A 7,532-nucleotide genomic window follows, 5' to 3' on the forward strand; every position below is an offset into this window, starting at 1 on the left:
TATTCGCGATGCCTGACACCGTGAAAGTAGAAGTCAAGTAGGGGCATCAATTGTTGATGGTTAGTAAAAACCACTAGTTTTCAAAAGGGGCAAGGGCAAGAAGGGATACTTAATGAAACGGCAAATCAGCTGCTGCTCTAGTGAAGAAACCCAAGGTTGAACCCAAACCCGAGACTAAGTGCTTCTGTAATAAGGGAAACAGCCACTGTAGCAGAATTACCCTAGATACTTGGTAGATGAGAAGGCAGGCAAGGTCGATAGAAGTATATTGGATATACATTATGTTAATGTGTACTTTACTAGTACTCCTAGTAGCACCAGGGTATTAAGATACCGGTTCAGTTACTAAGTGTTAGTAACTCGAAATAAAAGAGCTACGGAATAAACGGAGACTAGCTAAAGGTGAGATGACAATATGTGTTGGAAATGTTTCCAAGTTTGATGTGATCAAACATCGCACGCTCCCTCTACCATCAAGATTAGTATAAACCTGAATAATTGTCATTTGGTGTTTGCGTTGAGCATAGACATGATTGGATTATGTCTATCGCAATACGGTTATTCATTTAAGGAGAATAATGGTTACTCTATTTATTTGAATAATACCTTCAATGGTCTTGCACCTAAAGGAATGGTTTATTGAATCTCGATCATAGTGATACACATTTTCATGCCAAAAGATATAAGATAGTAATGATAGTACCACTTTCTTGTGGCACTGCCATGTAAGTCATATTGGTATAAAACGCATGAAGAAGCTCCATGTTGATGGATCTTTGGACTCACTCGTTTTTGAAAAGTTTGAGACATGCGAACCATGTCTATTGGTGTATACGCATGAAGAAACTCCATGCAGATGGATCGTTTGGACTCACTTGATTTTGAATCACTTGAGATATGCAAATCATACCACATGGGCAAGATGACTGAAAAACCTCGTTTTCAGTAAGATGGAACAAGATAGCAACTTGTTGGAAGTAACACATTTTAATGTGTGCAGTCCAATGAGTGTTGAGGCATGCAGTGAATATCGTTATGTTCTTACTTCACAGATGATTCGAGTAGATGTTGAGTATATTTACTTGATGAAACACAAGTCTGAATTATTGAATGGTTCAAGTAATTTCAGAGTGAAGTTGAAGATCATTGTGACAAGAGGATAAAATGTCTATGATATGATCATAGAGATGAGTATCTGAGTTACGAGATTTGGCACGCAATTAAGACATTGTGGAAATTGTTTCACAATTAATACCGCCTGGAACACCATAGTGTGATGGTGTGTCCGAACATCATAGTTGCACCCTATTGGATATGGTGCGTACCATGATGTCTCTTATCGAATTACCACTATCATTCATGGGTTAGGCATTAGAGACAACCGCACTCACTTTATAGGGCACCACGTAATTCCGTTGAGACGACACCGTTTGAACTATGGTTTGGAGAAACCTAAGTTATCGTTTCGTAAAGGTTTGGGGCTGCGATGCTTATGTGAAAAAGTTTCAGGTTGATAAGCTCGAACCCAAAGCGGATAAAATGCATCTTCATAGGACACCCAAAAACAGTTGGGTATACCTCCTATCTCAGATCCGGAAGCAAAAGTAATTGTTTCTAGAAACGGGTCCTTTCTCGAGGAAAAGTTTCTCTTGAAAGAATTGAGTGGGAGGATGGTGGAGACTTGATAAGGTTATTGAACCATCACTTCAACTAGTGTGTAGCAGGGCACAGGAAGTTGTTCCTGTGGCACCTACACCAATTGAAGTAGAAGCTTATGATAGTGATCATGAAACTTCGAATGAAGTCACTACCAAACCTCATAGGCGACAAGGATGCGTACTGCTTCAGAGTGGTACAGTAATCTTGTCTTGAAGGTCATGTTGCTAGACAACAATGAACCTACGAGCTATGGAGAAGCGATGGTGGGCCCATATTCCGACAAATGGTTAGAAGCCATGAAATCCGAGATAGGATCCATGTATCAGAACAAAGCATGGACTTTGGTGGACTTGCCCGATGATCGGCAAGCCATTGAGATAAATGGATCTTTAAGAAGAAGACGGACATGGACGGTAATGTCACCGTCTATGAAGCTCGACTTGTGGCGAAGAGTTTGTCACAAGTTCAAGGAGTTGACTACGATGAGATTTTCTCATCCGTAGCGATGCTTAAGTCCGTCAGAATCATGTTAGCATTAGCTGCATTTATGAAATCTGGCAGATGGATGTCAAAGCGAGTTTCCTTACCAGTCTTCGTAAGGAAAGGTTGTATGCGATACAATCAGAAAGGTTTTGGCGATCCTAAGGATGCTAAAAGGTATGCAAAGCTCCAGTAATCCTTCTAAGGACTGGAGTAAGCATCTCGGAGTTGGAATGTACACTTTGATGAGATGATCAAAGATTTTGGGTTTGTACAAAGTTTATGAGAAACTTGTATTTCCAAAGAAGTGAGTGGGAGCACTATAGAATTTCTGATGAGTATATGTTGTTGACATATTGTTGATCAGAAATGATGTAGAATTTCTGGAATGCATATAGGGTTATTTGAAAAGTAATTTTCAAGTGAAAACCTAGATTAAGCTACTTGAACATTGAGCATCAAGATCTATGAGGATAGATCAAAAACGCTTAATGATACTTTCAAATGAGCACGTACCTTGACATGATCTTGAAAGTGTTCAAGATGGATCAGTCAAAGAAGGAGTTCTTGCCTGAGTTGTAAGGTATGAAGTTAAGACTTAAAGCTCGACCACGACAGAAAAGAGAGAAAGGACGAAGGTCGTCCCCTATGCTTTAGACGTAGGCTCCACAGTATGCTATGCTAAGTACCGCACCTGATGTGTGCCTTGTCACATGTCTGGCAAGAGGGTACAAAGGTGTTCAAGGAGTGGATCACCAGATAGCGGTCAAAATTATCCTTAGAGGAATAAGGATTTGTTTCTCGATTATGGAGGTGATAAAGAGTTCGGCGTAAAGGGTTATGATGATGCAAGCTTTAACACCTATCCGAATGACTCTGAGTAGAAAACCGGATACGTATAGTGGAGCAATAGCTCCAAGTGGAGCGTTGAAGTAGCATTTACATTATGACCTAGAGATTTGCGAAGTACATATGGATCTGATTGTTGCAGACACGTTGACTAAAACTTCTCTCACAAGCAAAACATGATCAAACTCCAGAACTCATTGAGTCCTAATCACATGATGATGTGAACTAGTTTAATGACACTAGTAAACTCTTTGGATGTTGGTCACATGGCGATGTGACGTGTGAGTGTTAATCACATGACGATGTTATCTAGATTATTGACTCTAGTGCAAGTGGGAGACTGTTGGAAATATGCCCTAGAGGCAATAATAAATAAGTTATTATTATATTTCCTTGTTCATGATAATTGTTTATTATCCATGCTATAATTGTATTGATAGGAAACTCAGATACATGTGTGGATACATAGACAACACCATGTCCCTAGTAAGCCTCTAGTTGACTAGCTCGTTGATCGATAGATGGTTACGGTTTCCTGACCATGGACATTGGATGTCATTGATAACGGGATCACATCATTGGGAGAATGATGTGATGGACAAGACCCAATCCTAAGCCTAGCACAGAGATCGTGTAGTTCGTATGCTAAAGCTTTTCTAATGTCAAGTATCTTTTGCTTAGACCATGAGATTGTGCAACTCCCGGATACCGTAGGAATGCTTTGGGTGTACCAAACGTCACAACGTAACTGGGTGGCTATAAAGGTGCACTACAGGTATCTCCGAAAGTGTCTGTTGGGTTGGCATGAATCGAGATTTGGATTTGTCACTCCGTGTAAACGGAGAGGTATCTCTGGGCCCACTCGGTAGGACATCATCATAATGTGCACAATGTGACCAAGGGGTTGATCACGGGATGATGTGTTGCGGAATGAGTAAAGAGACTTGCCGGTAACGAGATTGAACAAGGTATCGGCATACCGACGATCGAATCTCGGGCAAGTACAATACCGCTAGACAAAGGGAATTGTATACGGGATTGATTGAGTCCTTGACATCGTGGTTCATCCGATGAGATCATCGTGGAACATGTGGGAGCCAACATGGGTATCCAGATCCCGCTGTTAGTTATTGGCCGGAGAACGTCTAGGTCAGGTCTGCATGGTTCCCGAACCCGTAGGGTCTACAGTTAAGGTTCGATGACGCTAGGGTTATAAAGGAAGTTTGTATGTGGTTACCGAATGTTGTTCGGAGTCCCGGATGAGATCCGGGATGTCACGAGGAGTTCCGGAATGGTCCGGAGGTAAAGATTTATATATGGGAAGTCCTATTTTGGCCACCGGAAAATGTTCGGGATTTTTCGGTATTGTACCGGGAAGGTTCTAGAAGGTTCCGGAGTGGGGCCCACCTGCATGGGGGGACCCACATGAACGTGGGTAGTGGGGGAAAGGCCCCACACCCCTGGTCAAGGCGCACCAAGATCCCCCCTTAGAAGGAATAAGATCATATCCCGAAGGGATAAGATCAAGATCCCTAAAAAGGGGGGATAACAATCGGTGGAGAAGGAAATGATGGGATTTCTTTCCTCCCACCTTTGCGAACGCCCCAATGGACTTGGAGGGCAAGAAACCAGCCCCCTCCACCCCTATATATAGTGGGGAGGTGCATGGGAGCTTTACCCCAAGTTCTGGCGCAACCCTTCCCCTCTCCCAAGTACTCCTCCTTTCCCGCGGTGCTTGGCGAAGCCCTGCAGGATTGCCACGCTCCTCCACCACCACCACGCCATCGTGCTGCTGCTGGACGGAGTCTTCCTCAACCTCTCCCTCTCTCCTTGCTGGATCAAGGCATGAGAGACGTCACCGGGCTGTACGTGTGGTGAATGCGGAGGTGTCGTCCGCTCGGCACTAGGATCTCCGGTGATTTGGATCACGACTACGACTCCTTCAACCCTGTTCACTTGAAAGCTTCTGCTTAGCGATCTACAAGGGTATGTAGATGCACTCTCCTTCCCCTCGTTGCTGGTTTCTCCATAGATAGATCTTGGTGACACATAGGAAAATTTTGAATTTCTGCTACGTTCCCCAACATTTACGCCATCCTGCTGGAGGGGGATTCGATCACGGAGGGCTTCTACATCAACACCATTGCCCTTCTGATGAAGCGTGAGTAGTTTACCTCAGACCTACGGGTCCGTAGCTATTAGCTAGATGGCTTCTTCTCTCTCTCTCTTTGATTCTCGATACCATGTTCTCCTCGATGTTCTTGGAGATCTATTCAATGTAATACTTTTTTGCGGAGTGTTTGCCGAGATCCAATGAATTATCGATTTATGATTATCTTATCTATGAATATTATTTGAATCTTCTCTGAAATCTTATATGCATGATTTGATGTCTTTGCAAGTCTCTTTTGACTATCGGTTTGGTTTGGCCAACTAAATTGGTTTTTCTGCAATGGGAAAAGTTCTTATCTTTGGGGCCAACCTTGCGTTGTCCTTTTCCCATGACAGTAGGGGCAGCAAAGGCCCTGGTTTGTTTGGTTCCCTTTAAGGAAAAAAAAAAGGGGGTTTTCCCCAAATTGCTTGAGGATAAATTCCCCCCACCACCAAGGCCTCCCTACCTTAAAGGCGTTCCCCCCCTCCTTTTATAAAAATAAAAACCCCAAAGGCATGTGGGGGGAAAGGGGGGCATATGTTGGGGTATTATAATAATTATAAAAATGGGGGGCGGGGAGATAGTGGTGTTTTCTTTTTAACACAAAAAACAGGTAGAGGGCCCCATATTTTTCTTTTTATTAATATTTTTGTCCTCTTATAAAAATAAATTCTCCCCCAAAAAACATTCTTTGTGTTTTGTTTTTTTTTACGGGTCCGTAGCTATTAGCTAGATGGCTTCTTCTCTCTCTCTCTTTGATTCTCGATACCATGTTCTCCTCGATGTTCTTGGAGATCTATTCAATGTAATACTTTTTTGCGGAGTGTTTGCCGAGATCCAATGAATTATCGATTTATGATTATCTTATCTATGAATATTATTTGAATCTTCTCTGAATTCTTATATGCATGATTTGATGTCTTTGCAAGTCTCTTTGAACTATCGGTTTGGTTTGGCCAACTAGATTGGTTTTTCTTGCAATGGGAGAAGTTCTTATCTTTGGGTTCAATCTTGCGTTGTCCTTTCCCAGTGACAGTAGGGGCAGCAAGGCACGTGTTGTATTGTTGCCATTGAGGATAAAAAGATGGGGTTTTCATCATATTGCTTGAGTTAATTCCTCTACATCATGTCATCTTACTTAATGCGTTACTCCGTTCTTTATGAACTTAATACTCTAGAGGCATGCTGGATAGCGGTCGATGTGTGGATTAATAGTAGTAGATGCAGGCATGAGTAGGTCTACTTGACACAGACGTGATGCCTATATTCATGATCATTGCCTTAGATATCGTCATAACTTTGCGTTTTTCTATCAATTGCTCGACAGTAATTTGTTCACCCACCATATTATTTTCTATCTTGAGAGAAGCCTCTAGTGAAATCTATGGCCCCGGGGTTTCTTTTCGATCATATAAGTTTCCGATCTACATTTTTAGTTTCTGATCTACTATTCTTGCAATCTTTCACTTTCCGTTCTATAAACCAAAATACCAAAAATATTTACTTTATCGTTTATCCATCTCTATCAGATCTCACTTTTCTAAGTAAGCATGAAGGGATTGACTAACCCTTTATCGTGTTGGGTGCAAGTTTGTTTGATTGTTTGTGCAGGTATTCGGTGATTTGTGCGTTTTCTCCTACTGTATTGATACCTCGGTTCTCAAACTGAGGGAAATACTTATCTCTACTTTGCTGCATCATCCTTTTCTCTTCAAGGGAAAAACCAACGCAAGCTCAAGAAGTAGCAACTACCCAGTTATAGAGTAGTGTTTCATAGAGACTAAGGAAGTCGGTCGCCATCCGCTCATGCACTGGTGCCAGGTATAGGATTCTGTGTATATGATGTATCAAGACAAATAAATGAACATAGATTTTGATGCATCTCTGAGATGGACTTGTTGGACTAGGTTACCTATCCGAGGAATCCATACTCCAACATCATGAGAGCCAAGCTCAGATCCAGTCCGAGTCCATGCTATCCAGCTGGCATCGCAATACCATAGGGCCTATGAGACAGTGGCATCCACTATGTAATAATTTGAGTCCACACAACCTTGCAGACTAAGGAAGATTAGAACAATTATCATACAACCCACAATCTCACAAAGAAGTTACGTACTTGTTGATATATATTATTGATAATGTTCAAGGACTATATAAATAACTCGTGAATACATAGGAAATATAATCATCACATGATTGCTTTTAGGGCATTTTCTGAACATTTGCAGTACAAATTGATGTTTGCTTATATGTTGTGGTGTAAATCACTAGAGTGGTGGTATGCAAAAGTCAACTCATGTCACTTCACCCACTCAAGCCTAAAGGATAGCATTTTGTTATAATAAGTCTGAGAGGAGAGGCTAGAGTAACACACTATCAGACACCAAGT

This window comes from Triticum aestivum, chromosome 3B (genome assembly GCF_018294505.1).
Source record: "Triticum aestivum cultivar Chinese Spring chromosome 3B, IWGSC CS RefSeq v2.1, whole genome shotgun sequence".
NCBI classification, from domain to species: domain Eukaryota; kingdom Viridiplantae; phylum Streptophyta; class Magnoliopsida; order Poales; family Poaceae; genus Triticum; species Triticum aestivum.